The following is a 15,457-nucleotide window of genomic DNA, read 5'->3' as shown; positions in this document are numbered from 1 at the left end:
GTGCATATGTGTGTGTGTAAAGGGTATTTAAATGACACCTTAAACATATGGTTTAGCAGGGGTAGTTAAACGGACGGTTGGCTTAACCTCTTTTTTTGAGAAGCGTAAGCAACACAGATATTCACACGGATACAAGTCTTCGTAAGGCTAAGTGCTTGGTCTGCCCGGAGGCGGACCCGGCCAGCCTGACCCGCAGCGATAGGCAAGACTCTCTGGAAGGAATGAGACTGACCTGGGTCATCCTGAGCCTTAAGTACTGGTGTGGGGTCGTGGGGCACGTTGGGGCGCCTGCGGTGAAGCCACGCATACACGTGATTCTGTACGCCACGTGGAAGCTATTTATACATACTTATATTGCTCGGCCACCAGAAATGACAGCGGTTCTCACATTCATTTCACGTGTCAAAGTGGGGTCAGGTCACACAGCTGTCCCAAGCAGATGTGACTGAAATGTTTCACTTCGGAGGTCAGGTCAAGACGGGAAATTGGTAGTGAGAAAGAATAATGATATGATGTTCATGAAAACAGTAAAATCATGAACGCGCTAAATTCGTTGCAATTGAAACAATATACTCTCTAATCACGAGAAAAATTAAACAAATACGTAATAAATGAACGATATTCCTGTTGTTGGAACCCATACCGTTGATCACACAGTAATGTGATCTGAGGTCAGAAGTGGAGAGTGTACCATTGCTGTCAATTAGCACTTTAACCTAACAAAACCAGCGCGAGCGGAACTGCACATACAGCTTAACACATTTATGGGGAAGATAAAAGAAAGGAAAAATGGCCCAAATATGTACTCACAACAGGTTCTGAAGACTTTTGCGTGTATAGAAGCGATTTGGTCCGAGCGGGTGACCATCGGAGGCTGTGAGTCCATTGTTGTGTGCCAAAATGACACAACTCCCCGCTGCTACCAGAATGTAAAGGTATTAAAACCTTAAACATATGGTTTAGCAGGGGTAGTTAAAACGGACGGTTGGCTTAACCTCTTTTATTGAGAAGCGTAAGCAACACTGATATTAAAACGGATACAAGTCTTCGTAAGGCTAGGTGCTTGGTCTGCCCGGAGGCGGACCCGGCCAGCCTGACCCGCAGCGAATAGGCAAGACTCTGTGAAAGGACTGAGACTGACCTGGGTCATCCTGAGCCTTAAGTACTGGTGTGGGGGCGTGGGGCACGTTGGGGCGCCTGCGGTGAAGCCACGCATACACGTGCTTCTGTACGCCACGTGGAAGCTATTTATACATACCATACATACTTATAGTGTGTGTGTGTGTGTGTGTGTGTGTGTGTGTGTGTGTGTGTGTGTGTGTGTGTGTGTGTGTGTGTGTGTGTGTATATGTCTATGTACATGCATGTATGTATGCAGTTATAGGAATAGTTTTTATGAAATCCCCACTAGGGTTGGGTGCCATTAATCCTTTTGGTGATACGGACACCTTATTACACCAGTAATATGGACGCCATTGAACATTTGTAGTCTGATACCTTAGCTGTCCTACAAGCATATTGGAAAATGAGTATCTATATATATATACATATGTACGTGCGTGTGTGTGTGTACGTGTGTGTGTGTGTTGTGTGTGTGTGTGTGTGTGTGTGTGTGTGTGTGTGTGTGTGTGTGTGTGTGTGTACGTATCTATGTGTGTGTATAAATATAAATATAAATATTTATACACATATATCCATACATATGCATATGCATATGTATACATATATATGCATATGTATGTGTGTGTGTGTGTGTTTGTGTGTGTGTGTGCTGAGTAGAACATCTTAGCAAAACTTTACCTGCCAACGGTCTATGAGCGGATGAGCAACTTGGTTGGGCTATGGGAACCCAAGGTGTGGAGGAAATATCCCCCTTAATTCTTCTCACTTGAGCACCACCGGTTCTTGTTTCTCCCCAATAAGCGGATGAGTGTTCATGCCATAAGTGCTCAAGGTATTTCTGCTGTTATAGCAATGGTGGATGAGTAGTTTCGCAGCCAACGGCATCCTTGAGGTGGACCCTCTGAATTGTAGGCATAGTTGTGTACTCAACAGGCACCTCCCTTTGTAGGAAGGCACAACCCAGCATTTCTTGTTTCCCTTACTTTCTCATATTTTATTTCTTACTTTCTCCATATCTTATTATAACCATGAATGACGATTTACCCAGTGTGTAGTCGTTGTAATATTTTTTTGATTTTTAGCCTTCAAAGAAATCCCAATTCAGATGACGGCATTTGTGATTGTTTACTGACTTCGTAGTTTCATTCAAGAGAATTATAGGAAATCATGCCATAGATTTCTCAGGTGTAGTTGGGTGTGAGCAGTTAGTTCGTGGGATAATTAATGTAGAGTCCATCGCGCTAATTAATTGGAATGCTTTTGATAGCATTGTTTGGCGATATTTTCATTAAGCTCCTGGTGCCGTTATGCTCTGAATTTGTTATTGTTTGACATCATAACGAGGTTTGTACCCAGCAAAACTCGTAAATCTCTTTCATTTGATGAAGTATGGTTTAATGAACGATGTCACCAGGCTTATAGGAACAACCATACAGCCTATAATCTCTGGTCTAAGCTCGTTCCTGTTTGGTTTTTACTCTCTCGCTGGCTAAATGAACATCTTCATAGAAGTTTTCTACTTCTTCGTCACTGTGGCTGTAGGTTGGAGCAATGACTTGATGAATCTTTAAGTTGTACCTATCATTTAGTTTTATTAGAGCACGTGTCCATCATTTAGTATCTTCTGTTCTCCGCCTAGGAGAGTTGCTCAAGTAATGCTAGCAAGTTGGATTCCATTCTCATTGTCCTTATATTATATGTGCCAAGGTTCATCAACGTGGGGCGGCCTGTTCTTGGCCGGGGATTCTTAGCACCCTCTACTCCGGAGCGATCCTGATCGCCGCCATAACCAAGGGGAATGAGGGCCGTTGCTCTGTTTGTGCTCCCGCACATGTTCATTTTCGTGCACATGCACATGTAAGCACACGCCTTTACAATGCTCCTATGCATATGATATGCATACATACTTGTACATTATACACAACTACATCCATGCGCATGTATACACATATATAAACATATGAGCACTTCATATGTGCATACATATGTATGTACCCACACTGTAAAAGGCTATTATACAGGACCTTTAAACATTGGTTTGCAGGAGTAGTAATAGTGGTATGATGGCTTTACTCTTTATTTCTGAAGAGTACAACAGTAACACACGAGACGAGTCTTGGGTAAGCGCCGAGTGCAGGGAGGTCGCGACGCCGACCATCCCTGTGGGGGCGGAAGGCTGGTGAGAATGACCTGAGCCCGCGGGAGCGAGGGCACGTCTGCCGAGGTCAAATAAGGTCAGATAACAGCCAAGCGGTCTTTCATACACGAATCGTGGTTATGTACACGGTATATTGCTCGGGCACCTACTAACGCCTCGCCCTTGAGGCGCCTTAGACCTGCCTCAAGGGTGACCCAACTTGGCTGGTCCTGACTTGCTAGTCACTTCGTTCTCGCATTCATTGTCCCTGGTGCATCTTCGTGGCTGCTCGTCCTTGTCGTCATCTTCATCCTGGTCCTTGGTAAATACGTCCGTCCTCGACGTCCACACATCCTCAAAGGTCTCGCACAGGTCCTCCTTGACTTCAGATTCGTCCAGACTTCCTCGTAGTCCTCGTCTAGGCCAAACTCGGCGGCGTACTCGCCCAATGCACATCCTCCAGATCTCGTCCAGGTCCTTCCCGGCTGCGCGCTCGTACAGACGTCCTCGTAATCTTCGTCAGGATTTACGGGCGTCCGGGCAGGAAGCGTCCTCTACGGCATCTCAGGGCGGCTGATATCTGCGCTGACGAGCTCCTGGAGTTTGACCGGATCTGTGGGCGTCCAGGCAGGCGGCGCCCGTCTACAGCATCAAGGGGCGACTGGTACCTGCGCTGACGAGTTCCTGGTCCCTCGCCGGATCTACGGGCATCCTGGCAGGCGGCGCCCATCCACATCCTGGGGCGGCTTAATACCTGCTCTGACGAACATCCTGGTCTCCAGGCTTCTGGCGATCCTCCGATAACGTCCTTCCCAAAGCATCCTAAGGTGACCGTTTCAGATATCGGTGAACCAGATTATACACGTAAGGGCTAAGATAGTAAGAGACAAAGAAAGACAACAGAGAAGAGAGGGTGTTAAGCGCCACTAGCCGATTATTTATATAAATTTGCAGTTTTTATGTTCGATTTTACGTTATTTTCGTGTTTTTTTTTTTCATTTTGTGTTTAATTTCACAAAGTTAAAGAAGAAAACAGAAGAGGGAGACGTCAGTAGCGATCCGCAAGGACCTGGCATACATCCATACATTTCAGAGAAGAAATGTATGTAAATAAAAGAAATCATGTACTAGTTACTCGTCACGGCTGACAAAATCGCGAGCAAAAGAGATACGTCATAGATCTTTCCGCCTGTAAATACGACAGCAACAAACCCTATTAATGAAAGGTTTCAGTGTCTTTTGTTCTGCGTGGATGAGTGAGTGAGTGACAGTGAGCAGGAATGACAATGAGAGTGAGAGTTACCTCACACAGAGCGGGAATGTATGCCAAACACGGAAATTAACGTTCATTTAAAAATGCAGTAAACTACAATACAAAATTATTTCAACTACCACATTGAATTCAACATGTAATGATATGAGACAGAATGCCGCACTAAAAATATTCGCAAGCGAATCTTCTCGGGGTCAGCAATTCTTCCCAGGTAGCCATGTCTAGCTGTGCATCCCGACTTCATTGACGGGGGGTCTATACCCATAAATACCGTACAATACGAAGCGAGACGAGCTAGGAAAATTTATAAATAACCCACTCTATGCTGCGGATCTATGATGGCCGCTCGTGACATGCCCTACGGGTATATATCACGAATCACACGATCGTTGGGATTTACCCAAACATGCCAGCAACTTGAGGGGTGAGCAGGGTGTGATTAATAAGTGAATAACGATTCTAGCTTAAACCCTAGTCCTACACTAATTAACGGACGTAATTGTGGGTCACACCGGGTCAAAAGTTGCCGACCGTACGAATAACTTTGGTTATACCTGTCCCTACTATCGTTACGTCGGAGCGTAGATCTATTAGGCATACACGCAACCCTGGGTTAATCAGGCATCCCTGTGCACTATGATACGGGGAAGATACTAACGCTATACTCAAGATAATAAATGTATATAAAATCGCGTTACAAGCTCTGTTCGCCGGGCACGGCAAAGGTCGCGGGCTCGCGCCACGCAGCCGGCCGGGGGCCGCCGGGGTAACCATTCCCCGTGCCGCCTCGCTTCTCGGTCGGTTTGTGGCCCTGCCCTTCACACAGGCGACCGCTCCCGTCCAGACGTCCGGAATGGTTTCCGAGTACCGCCCCCCCCCCCCTCACTGAGGCTCTGAGAGAGAGAGTTCGAGGCACAAGACTGAAAATCCAGGGAGTGGAATTAGAATGGGTCCAGGACTACCTATACCTTGGGGTAAGGATAGACCGGACCCTCTCCTTCCATAAGGAGGTCCAGTACCTGGTTGACCGAACCAAAGCAAGACTGTCCGTCATGAGAGCAATGACTGGGAGACGCATAGGGGCCAGACACAAAGTACTAAGATCATTCTATGTACATGCTGTCCGGCCCATTGTGGACTATGCCTCAGTCGCTCTAATTGCTGCAAAGAAAAAGCACACAGACAAATTAGAAACAGTCCAAAATGAAGCTGCCAGGATCATTCTGGGTGCCCCGAGGTGGACGAAGGTCCTCAACCTCCTGGTGGAGGCAAACCTTCTCCCCCTGGACTCACGAATCGATCTAACGGCAACACAATTCCTGTCAAAGGTCATCCAGGCTCCCAGGAAAACAAGCCTAAGACAAAAATTAGTCAGATGCCTCGAACAAGACAACGAGCTCGTTGCAAACAACTCGTGGCTGTCTCATACAGCCAGGGTGTTGATACGCCATCAGCTCAAAGAACAGCTTCTTGCTAAGGGCATGGACTCCCCCCACCCCGACTTTGCCGAAGCCCCGCCGTGGGCACTGAGCCTGATAGAGTTCAACATAATGAGCCTGTCAATGAAAAAGAGCCTATACCCCATGCCTAGCCTAAAGGCAGAATCCCACAGGGTCATTGCAGCCATCACTCCTCCGGGTAGTAGAACATACTACACGGATGGATCGGTCGATCCCTTGAGCCGCACGCTACAGGCAGAGGCAGTTGCAATCATAGGAGCCCTAGGCCACGCGTCCCTAAGGGAAGGACACGTGGTCATACACACAGACTCCAGGGCAGCCATTGACTGTCTTCAGCACAGCTCACCCAAAGACAACATCTACCTACTGACCACGATTCTCACAATGGCACAGAGAATTCTTGCTCAGGGTAGAAGAATTATCATCAACTGGGTCCCAAGCCACATCGGCATCAGAGGGAACGAGCTTGCTGACAGACTAGCCGTCGCTGGCAGGGGTATGCCCCCAAATCCCATGACGATAAAACCGAGCCGAAAATTACTTATGGAGAAGTGTGCCTTGGTCGGTCGTACCTTCCTACGGCAGCTCCACAGAGAGGAAACGAGAACCTTCCCCTCGGCTAGCTGGTACTCAGACGCCACAGGCTATGAACCACTGGCACTCTCTGAAGTAAGCAACAGAGGTACCGAAGTCATTCTTCACAGAATGCGCCTAGGTTACCACTGTGCATGGCAGATTATCCCAACAATCGAACGCGATGAATGGTGCTGCAAGCACTGCGGCGAGCCGAACGCCACACTAGTCCACTACCTAGAAAATTGTGACCATACACAATTCCTGAGACATGGACCGCCCACAACAGCCGCCGTGCTGGTAAAGAGGCTATGCGAAATGCTTACACCATGGCGGCAGGAGCGCTTGCTGGCAATCCCGCCGCCACGGTAAGCACCGAGTGTCAGACAACTCAATGAGATAGCCGTAAAAAGCTGACACAGGCCGGGCCATATCTAGAAGGCCCGGGCGAAGCTAGAACTTCGCAAACCAAACCACACACCACAGCTCTGTTCTAGCGCCGATAGAGCGGGTCACCAATGAACATGTAACGATTGCTACGGGTTACCCCTATGTTGTAAACAATTATAGAAAACAATTAATGGGAACGGCCAGCTGTCTCACGAGGCATTTCACGTGTCAATCGCCCGGGAGTGAGAGAAAGTGAGGTCAGGTCACCCAGCTGTTCAGGCGGGCTTCTTGACTAATGACTGTCACTCCGAGGTCAGGTCAAGACGGGAAATGCGCGATGAGAATAGAAATGAATGAAGTGACATTCGTGAAAAATGATAAAATCACGAACGCGCTAAATTCGTTGCAGTTGAAACAATATAACTCTCTAATCACGAGAAGAATTTAATAAATACTTAAGATATTAACAATATTCATATTGGTTGTCTACATACCCTGATCACACAGTAATGCAATTTAAGGTCCGAAGAAAAGTGAGAGCGTGCCATTTGCTGTCAATTAGCATTTTATCCCAACAAAACAATCGTGAGAGTGACAGCACATACGGCTTAACACATTTATGGGAGAAGATAGAGAAAAACAGGGCCAAAACGTGTCCTCACGTGGTTTTGAAGACATGGTCGTGGCAGCGATGGACGAGCGAATTTCGGAGACTGTGTGTCCATGTTGTGAGCCAAAAGGACGCAACTATTATAGGTATTATAGTGAACAGCAGTGATAATTAACGTACGGCTCACAACACAAGTTATGGTTACACACGCAGACGAGTCTTGGGTAAGTGCCGAGTGCGCGACGCCGACCAGCCCTGTCGGTGAGAATGACCTGAGCCCGCGGCCCGTCTGCCGAGGTTAAATAAGGTCAGATAACTCGTCAGCTACTTCTCCCTGAAACGATGGTTCTTTCTTGGACCTCGAGCCAAGTGGCAAGCAGCCACGCGGTCTTTCATACACAAATCGCGGTTATGTACACTGTATACACACATATGCGCACGCACTCATGCGCACATACCCTGTATACGTACTTATGACTTTGAATACCCATACAAATATACATATACATATATATATGCACATACACATACATACATATTATACACATACACATGCATACATATATACATACACATACATATACACACATATACATACACACACACACACACACACACACACACGCACGCACACACATATATATATATATCCACATATATATGCACATACTGGTACACATACATGCACACATAACTACCCATACATGTATACATGCATAAATATACCCACATACATACACAAACACTTATACATATACACATATATACGCACCTCCACAGAAACATATGTACATACACTTGCACATACATATGCATTAATATATACACACCCATTTGAATATATACACATATATATACATATCTACGTATATATTGCTTCTCTTTCATACACACACATGGATACGTATTACCAATAGAGCGGGAGCCCAGAGGGGTCAGCCTAGCTAAAAAGGTTACCAATTCTAACCCACATAGCAATGGTCCTTGTGCTTGCCCATATACGAAAATAAAAGTCTGCCGGGCTTGCAGTGGTGGACAAGGTCATGAGGTCATGTCAAAGTTGTAGCCCCATAGCATTTATTAAGGCCCAGACTTTGGGTCTGATCTGAACATCACAGCAGAGATAACATGATGGTCGCAAATGATTCCAATGGACAAGACAAACAACTTATATTCCGACAACATTTGGCTAATGTTAACGGTTTGGTCTGTAAAAACTGTTTTAGTTGAGAAATATGGTGCGAATGGCATCTTTTTATGGCAATGAGTATAACTTTAACCATTTTTACAGACCAAACCGTTAACATTAGCCAAATGTTGTAGGAATATAAGTTGTTTGTCTTGTCAATCGGAGTCATGTGCGACCATCCTGTCATCTCTGCTGTGATGTTCAGATCAGACCCAAAGTCTGGGCCTTATTAATGCTATGGGGCTACAACTTAGACATGACCTCACGACCTTGTCCACCACTGCAGGCCCGGCAGACTTTTATTTTCATACATGGGCAAGCACAAGGACCATTGCTATGTGGGTTAGAATTGGTAACCTTTTTAGCTAGGCTGACCCCTCTGGGCTCCCGGTCTACAAATATGCATACTTCTGCACACTACCGTGTATACGCACTCATACTCGTGTACAAACGTTTGAACAGCTTCTGCATGAGCGCACATATGCACTCCATTGTAATGAGCCCATGCATTATAATGTGCATAAATTGTAGGCTTGCAGCATAGGAGCTGGGGGAATGCGGATGATATGGGAGAGGAGGATTTAGGACGATGTTGGAATGGGTAAGGATGGGGTTTAGGGTTAGAGGATGTTAGACAGTAATTTTATATCTGGCAGTTTTTCGGAGAGGTGTCGCATTCCTTCGCAGTTGCTAATGGTTAATGGTTAAGGGTTAAAGGCAAAATAAATGTGCTAGACATCTAAGGTCATGTAGCACTATAGTTAATGTTAGTGAATGGTGGTTGGGTTAGCAATTAGTTGTTAAAGCTGGGTTAAGGGATTGGTGAGTGAATGGGTTAGGGTCGGATGAGGTAATGTAAAGGATTAGATCAAGTGAAGTTGTCAACGCAGAAAGTGTGAGATTCTGTAAGGATGTCTGATAAGTTGGGATGTCTATGTAGGGAGGATAGGTGGGAGAAAGTAGAGGTACGGACTGCTTCAAAACGTGGGCATGACAATAGAATATGTGGGACTGAAAGAGGAACATTACATAAGGGACATAGGGGTGGATCGGATTGTGACATTATATAGGAGTGTGTTAGACGGGTGTGGCCAATGCGTAAGCGGGCGAGGGCCGTCTCCCAACGTCTGTTCCGATGGAATGGAGCTGACCAGGAGGAGATTGACAGTTTTACAGTATGTAATTTATTAGTGTGGAGACTTGACCAAAAAGATTGCCATCGATTATACAAGAAGGTCTTAAAGTGTGGTTGGTTTGATGTGGACATAGCAGCGTAGCGTGCTAGAGTATCTGTCAGTTCATTGCCGGGGATTCCAACATGGCTGGGTACCCAGCAAAATTTGATTGTTTTATGACGTGTGGACAGGTAGAACAACCAGTTCTGGATCTTACAAACAAGGGGGTTGGTCGTGTGTATTGACTTTATGAGGGTTAATGAGTTACGGGAGTCAGTCAAAGGAAGAGGGTAGTGAGTATATGTGTTTTAAGGCAAAAAGGAGTGCATACCGATCTGTAGTAAGGACACTGGATTCAGGAGGGAGGGGGTATTTGAAAGTACGAGTTGGGAAGATTACTGCAAAACCAGCACCGGAGGTGGTTTTGGAGCCGTCAGTGTAGACGGGAATACTGCAGGAATGAGTGGAAGCATGGTCAAGGAAAAGGGTGAGAAGGACAGTAGGAGGAATATTTGACTTTGGTGGGTCAGGGTAGACAGAGGAGCAAATATGGGGGCAAGGTATAAGCCATGGAGGGACTGAATGGACAGAGAACGGGAGGGGTCGGAGATGGGGAAAAGGGGAATGGGAGAGGAGGTTATCCATGCGAGTGGAGAAAGGAGTAGGTAAACGCAAAGGTAGGAAGTAGGGATCGTGGGATAGTTAGTTTAGTGAGGGGAAGTTTGTGGAATCGAGCATAACATCGGAGAGAGAGAAGGGCACGGCGTCGAGAGAGAGATTGTATGCCTGATTCAGTGTACAGGCTCTCAACTGGAGAGGAGCGGAAGGCACCTAGGGCTAAGCGAAGACCAAAGTGGTGGATTGTATCAAGATGAGCAAGGAGAGAAGTTGAGGCAGAGGAATAGATATGGCATCCATAATCTAGAGTGGAAAGGATTAAGGTAACATGAAGATGAAGGAGAGTTTTTCGATCTGAGCCCCAGGATAAATGGGATAGGGTTTGTAAAATTCGGAGACGGCGGCGAGCTTTTTCTTTGGTGTAAAGAATATGGTCTCGCCAGGATAGTTTGGAGTCAAAAATGACGCCTAGGAATTTACCAGAGGAACGGTGTTGAAGTGGAGTGTCATATAAGAAGAGTGAAGGTAGAGGACCTACACGTGTGCGAGAGAAAAGAATGGAGAAAGATTTGGAGGTAGAAAAGGGGAAGCCATGGTTTGTGGCCCAGGAGGAAACTGATGATATTGCAGATTGAAGAAATTGGTAGAGATTTGGTATGGATGTGCCAGAGGCATAGATGGTTAAATCATCAACATAGAGTGATGACCGGGCTCCTGGTGGTAGAACTGAGGCAATGTCATTTACAGCAAGAAGGAATATGGTGGTACTAAGCACACTGCCTTGTGGGACACCTTCAATTTGAGGAAAGAAAGATGATGTGGCAGAGGCAATTTTGACCTGGAAAGGGCGTTGGGAGAGGAAAGACTTTATGAAGACACCATGCGAGTGCCTAGAGAGGACAATTGTTGGAGAATATGGTACCTCCATGTCGTATCATATGATTTTTCTAGGTCAAAAAACATAGCTAGTACGGATTCATGGCGTGCAAATGCAGATGTATTATATGTCTCAAAATGAGCAAGGGGGTCAGCTGTGCTTCGGGCACGGCGAAAACCAAACTGGGAAGGTGAGATAAGATTGTGGGATTCAAGATACCACATAGAGCGGAAGTTAACCATTCGCTCTAGTAGTTTGCATAAACAGCTAGTTAGTGCGATGGGGCGATAGTCATGAAGAAGGGTACCCAATTTATTGGGTTTCAGGAAAGGGAGGATAAGAGCTTCTCGCCAATGAGAAGGACAATTTCCTGATGTCCATATGTGGTTGTAAGTTGTTAATAGGAAGGATAATGAGGAAGATGGGAGTTGTCGGACCATACGGTAGTGAATACCGTCAGGGCCTTCATGAGTGTTGCAGCACGATTCAGAGGAAGAAAAGGGAGCATTATAGGACTCAGCAGAGGATAGGGTGAAGATAATGGGGGTACGTTCCCTGATAGTTTTAATAGAAGAGAAGTGTGGAGAAAGGTGAGAGCCACTACTGACCTGGCTGAAATAGTCACCCAGTTCATTAGCGACTTCGGGAGGATCAGAGATGAGGGTCTCTCGAATATGGAGGACGGGGTCTGGATGGGGGGGGATGTTTGCCTGATAGTTTATGGATCCGGCGCCAAACATTTGAGATAGATGTAAAGGATGTAATTGAGGAAACATAATTTCGCCAGCTATTTGTTTTACTATTTCGGATTGTACGACGAAAACAGGCAGATGCTCTTTTAAAGGAGATAAGAGCTGATAGTTGATGAGGGGTACCTCGTTTGTAGCGGTAATTGTTCCAGGCTGCACGTTTTACACGGAGTGCTTTAGTGCAATCAGAATTCCACCATGGAACACATTTGGAGGTATAGGGTCTTGAGGTTCGAGGGATAGCTGTATGGGCAGCTCTTAGGACTGTAGTTATGAAAAATTGTATCATTTCTGATACGGATGAGAGGGAATATGGAGGGGTATGAATAGTACTGAAAGAAGTGAAAGTATGCCAGTCAGCTCTATCAAAGCACCAGCGTGGGGAGTTGGGAAGTGGTACATATGAAGTTGGAGAAAGGAGAACTGGAAAGTGGTCACTATAGGGAAAGTGGTCTAGAACTGACCAGTGGAAATCTAAATGAAGAGAAGGGGAGCTTAGAGAGAGATCAATGCACGAAAAAGACTGCGTGCGTGTATCAAAGTATGTGGGGCGATCTGTATTTAGAATAATAAGATCAGCTGTGGAGAGGAAGCGCTCTAGAGCTCGGCCACGGGTGTTGGTGATAGAATTACCCCAAAGAGTGTGGCGGCAGTTAAAATCACCTACTATGAGGAAAGGTGATTGAAGTTGGGAAATTAGATTTTCAAAAGCAACAAAGTTAATGGGGTGGGAAGGGGAGAAGTAGACTGAAATCACTTTGATCCAGCGGCGAAGAAAGATACGAATAATTGTACAAGGGACAGTGGTTTGAAAGGGAGGTATGACATAAGGTGTTTTCTGGTTGATAAGTATGGACGAGACATAAAGGGAGTGTGAGGAAGAAACAAACTGGTAATTGGAGAATGTGTAAGAAAAGTTTCTTGGAGGCATATAATGGATGGGTTATAAGAGGAGAGCATATGTCGGAGGTCAGGTCTGTGAGAGCGGAAACTGCGAATGTTCCAATGAAGGATAGTTATACTTTCGTTGATTTAGCGATATCGATTGTAGTACGTTTTGGAGAATTTGGAGGGGAAGGTGCTAGAGGGTGGGATGAAGAATGAGGTTGGGGATGTGGTATTGTATCAGGAGGGGTGTTGGGAGGTAGAGGGTCTGGGGAATAGGGTACTTGTGACATGAGGGATTCACGTGTGTAATCAGGAGGGAGTGGAAGGGATGAAGGGGATGGTGGGAGGGTTAATATAGGTAGGGGTGGAGTCGGGGGGGATGGGTTTTGTTGGGATGGGGTAGGAGGATTGGGTGTAGGGAGAATATGAGTAGGAGGAGGATGGATATCGGCAGTCACTTTGAGTGTGGAGGGAGCGGGAATTGTAGAATTTGAAGGTGGATGAGTATCAGTTTGGGACTCTATTATGTAGTTCTGGATATCTTGAGTTTCTGTAATGGGGTTGGTTGCAGAGTTTTGTGAGAAGGTTTTCTTGTGAGGGGGGGGGGGGAGATAAATCTGGTGTCTGAAAAATAGGAGCAAAGGAAGGTGGAGGTGATTGTGAAGTAGGGGAAGAGGGGGTGGAACATTTATTCTGTCTGCTGCGAATAGTGTGGGGAGGGAGAGGGGAAGGTGTTGGGGCTGTAGTAGAGATTGGAGTGTCTGGATTTAGGATGGCAAAATAATTTGATTGGGTAGAGATTGGAGTGTCTGGGTTTAGGATGGCAAAATAATTTGACTGGGGAAGGTAGGAGGTAGAAGAGGGGAAGTTAGATGGAGGGGGGGTTGGGTTTGGAGAGGGTGTAGGAGCTTGGGAGGTAGGGGGATTGGCGGAGTGAGCGACATTACTGGAGTAGGGGGTAAGAGAAAAGCCTTGTCGACGTGCTTCCTGTCTGGCTTCACGTAGAGTGAGTCCAAGTCTGAATCTGAGAGTTGCTACCTCAGACTCAAATTTGTAGGTGGGGCAGCCTCTATAAAATACATTATGCGGGGCCGCCACAGTTTGCACATGTGCGTGATTGTGCAGAGCAGTTTGATCGAGTATGGCCAGGTTGGGCACATAGCGGGCATCTGGCTGTGGAATGACAGTGTTTGGCTGGGTGTCCTAAACGACAACAATTTTGGCACTGACGAGGAGGAGGTTGATATGGTCGGACAGGTAGGGATTCCCCCACCTATGTAAACATTAAAGGGAAGGTCATGTCTACGGAAAGTAATTTTGGCAATGTTAATGGATTTCTTACGATTTCCTCTGGGAGGAATGGAGTAGCATTGTACATATGTTGCATCATAGTCTGTGAGACAGGCGAGTAAGTCCTCTCCACAATCTGACCATTCTTTGTCATAGATTGGGCAATCTGTTGGAGAGACAGAGACAGTTCCGGTGCAAGTATTGAGGGTTGGATGAGGTTCTGTAGGGATGGGATTACCACATAGATCAGTTAGTTTTGATAATGCTATAGCTTCGTTTTCAGTTGTTACTGTGACGAGACGGGAGTAGTCGGGTCGGCTACGGAAAGAGACTTTGCCTACTTGTTTTTGGAGGCATTGTTGGAAGAGGAGGGTGTTTTTAGAGTAGGGAGCTGTGGGAGGGATCACGAAAAATCGGTCCCATTTGGCTGGGCTAAATAGAGTATTTAGGATTCTTGTAGAGGTGGGGGTAGTAGAAGTGCGGGGACGTGTGGAGGAGGGAGTAGTGTTAAGGGGAGTAGTGTTACGGGGAGGTGGGCAATAAGGTTGTAAGGTAGTAATAAGGGGAGATGGGGTGGTTGATGAAGGAGGTTGTGGGAGTAAAGGTGTTGAAGTTGAGCATGTTGGGAGAGTAGAAATGTCTCCTGGGGGTTGGTTGTTGATTAGGGTTGATACTGTACTAGTATGCATTGATGATGGGGGAGTTGTTGCAGTGTTCGGAGCCGTGGTCAAAGGAGAGCCGGGATTGGGGCTATTTGATAAAGGGGCAAGCCTCATTGCCCCTAAGATTGGGGTCATGTCTTCATTATTGGCCATGATAAGCCTGGAGTATATTGGGAAAAAAAAAACAGTCCACCCCTCAGGGTCCCCTTGAGGGGTAAGGGCCAGGTATGGCAGGGGAATACCATGCCCATGGTTCCCTCAGGCCGTTCAGGACTGACAAAGTCAAATTTTCATCCTTCCAGCACGGCTCTCACACCTTAGGAGGTGGATAGTAGAAGGTATTGGTGAAGAAACTGAAACGAAAGTATGAGTGGGAAAAAAGACCATGCAAAATTAGTTGAGTCGATGGCTGAGTCCCAAGGTTGAGGAGTTCCCCATCATTGG

The sequence above is a fragment of the Penaeus chinensis genome, chromosome 36 (assembly GCF_019202785.1).
Source record: "Penaeus chinensis breed Huanghai No. 1 chromosome 36, ASM1920278v2, whole genome shotgun sequence".
Classification (NCBI taxonomy): Eukaryota; Metazoa; Arthropoda; class Malacostraca; order Decapoda; family Penaeidae; genus Penaeus; species Penaeus chinensis.
This window is presented reverse-complemented; position numbering follows the sequence as displayed.